Source organism: Geospiza fortis, unplaced genomic scaffold, assembly GCF_000277835.1.
Source record: "Geospiza fortis unplaced genomic scaffold, GeoFor_1.0 scaffold237, whole genome shotgun sequence".
NCBI classification, from domain to species: Eukaryota; Metazoa; Chordata; class Aves; order Passeriformes; family Thraupidae; genus Geospiza; species Geospiza fortis.
The window spans coordinates 7,055,025-7,057,654 of record NW_005054319.1 but is presented as its reverse complement, the minus strand read 5'-3'; positions in this window follow the sequence as shown (position 1 = coordinate 7,057,654).

Sequence of the window (2,630 nt, the reverse complement as noted above, 5' to 3'; positions counted from 1 at the left end):
ACACAGTGAGTTCTTTGCTCCCCATCGGAGATCATTAGACCCTTGCCCCTTCTAAAAGCCTTAAGTGTTAACTGGGGATGGGTAAAGGTGGGAAGTAAGAGGAGCTTTTAAACCAATTTTGAAGGATTAACAGCCCTGTACTTTCTCCACAAGAGACTGGAAATTTCCCATCCAAGCCTGCAGAGAGCAAGCAGCCCATTTACAAAGATAAGAAACTGATGTGAATGAACGTGCTTTGTTCTCCATGCCATTTACTAAATATGAGATACAAAATGACTATTAAAACTTTCTCAAAGGCAAAAAGTTTTCAAATTATACCAAAAGAGATTGTCAGTCTTCTTCTCTTAAGGCTGTGCTATTATTGGATGGCTTTTACCAGTCAGCTTTGTCATAACTGCATTTGTGATTTTTGTACAAAAGGGCATGACCCTTCTCCCTGAAATGATTGGGACTGGGGCACTCACATACAGTGGAGACTCCATGCATGGTTACGTAAGTGAAACAGGAATCTCTGGGGAGATTCAAGTATCAAAATGAGATTTAGATATCTTATTAAATTACTGGCCAAAGGCTACCTCTGCATCTGCTCCCCTCACAGAAGGTTACAGCCATGGCCAATAGTACTTTGCCAGACTGTTCAGACCATTAGCTACTGACAGTGCAAGTAAACAGTGTCTGTGCTTACTCTTACACTTCTTTCAAAAGAGATTATGAGCTTTTAAGGTTTACTAGTGTTTTATCATCTTTTCTATGGTAGTTGAGTCATAAAGACAGTAAAAACTGATGCTGCACTACACTTATTAGATCCAAGGCTTAAACTGTTAATCTTACATTAAACAATGACTTCTATAAAAATGTTCTTAACTGGCTGTGGTATCTCAGATATTCCATGCCACCACACATTTTTGATTAACCAAAATACAGGATGGTGTGCTTGGGGCAGTGTGTACCATGAAACAGCTGCTCTGGTAATGCTGTAAACTGGCTAGATAGGATTTGAGAGCAGTCCAGAGTTACCTGTCAGCTTAGGAAGGTCTCCTGACACACCAACATATGTAAGGGGGCTGCACAGCTCCCAGGCAAAAGATGACTTGTGTCTGGATGGCTTAGAGAGCAAGTAGAGGAGGAGAGACATCCACGGGGGTACTGGGCCATATTTAGCTTTCCACTGAATGAGAATGGAAAGAGACCACACACCTTGTTTCATGCTTATGGTGGACACTGCATTTAAGGAAGGAAAAATTAGTTTTACTCCATAGAAAATTTTGCAGTTGTGCTGGTTTTGGTTAGAACAGAGTGAGTTTTCTTCACAGTAGCTAGTGTAGGGCTATGTTTTCAATCTTCCTTGAAAGCAGGGTTGATAATTAAAAGTGAATAATAAAATGAAGTCATCTGATTCTTTCCCCCATCTTGCTAATGGGAAGCTTGTTTGCTGACTGGGGTTCAAGCACGATATAAACTGTGTCGTAAAACAAGTTTTTCTGTAAGTCATTGTGACTTCCAAACTTGATCTTCTGTCACAGTCTATTCCCTCAAAACTCATTCTGCCAGACTTCAGATGAACCTCAAACAAGTTGGGATTTCTGTTACCAGTAACTATAGCACATCAGAGGAGTCGGGATATTCTTTTCTACTCCAGTAACGACCAACTTCAGCCAAAGGGTGACAAATCCCTGTATTGGGCAACTTCCTAACTGCAGCACCATGGCATGAATTATCGAATAAAATTGGTATACTGGGAATGCGACCTTTCTGCAGGTTTGAGGCGGACGCCCTCAAGGAGGCCGGCGCTGTCTGCTCGGGGGTCACGGAAGGAGGGCTGGCCGAGGCCGGCGGGGCCCTCAGTGCCACCAACACCGCGGCGGCTCAGGTGTGGCCTCCCGCTAACAGCGCCCCTTGTCCGGTTGCTGCCCGGTGAAAGCAGAAGGCGCCTCTTGCGGGATCACAGAGGTGTCTGAGGGCTTTTAGCCCGGTGGGGCTGGCGAAAAGAGCCCTGGGACTGGTCAGCGACGTCCCAAGCTCTCAGTCCCTGGCGCGGGCGGCTGCGCCCTCACGCCCTCAGCGCAACGCCGCACGGGGCTGAGGGCTGAGGCGGCGAGGGGAAGGAGCGCGGCCCTTCAAGGGATCCCTTCAGCCTTCCGAGGGCCGTCGGCGCCGAGACCCGCCAAGCAACGTCTGGAAAACATGTCCTATGGAAAGTGGCTGAGGGGAACTGAGTTTGCTTAGTCCCGACGAGGCTCCGGGTGGACCTCATCACTCTCCACAACTGCCTGAAAGGAGGTTGTAGTGGGCTGGGGGCCGGTCTCTTCTGCCGTGCCCACAGTGAGGAGACCAGAGGAAATGGCTTTAAGCTGACACGGCGGCTGTTCGGGTAGCCAGGCAATGGAACAGGTTGCCCAGGGCGGTGGTGGCAGCACTATCCCCGGTGGTGTTTAAGAGGAAGAGGCGTCTGGATGTGGAGCTGGCTGCTGTGCTTTAAAGGTTTAGGGGCGATTCTGATGGTGCTGGATTGACGGTTCGACTAGACGGTATTAAAGATCTCTTCCAGCCTCGAGGATTCCACGATTCCATGCCTCTATGATTCTCCGACTCCGTGATTCTTTTCTGTGATTCCATCCTCACCCCTCGCG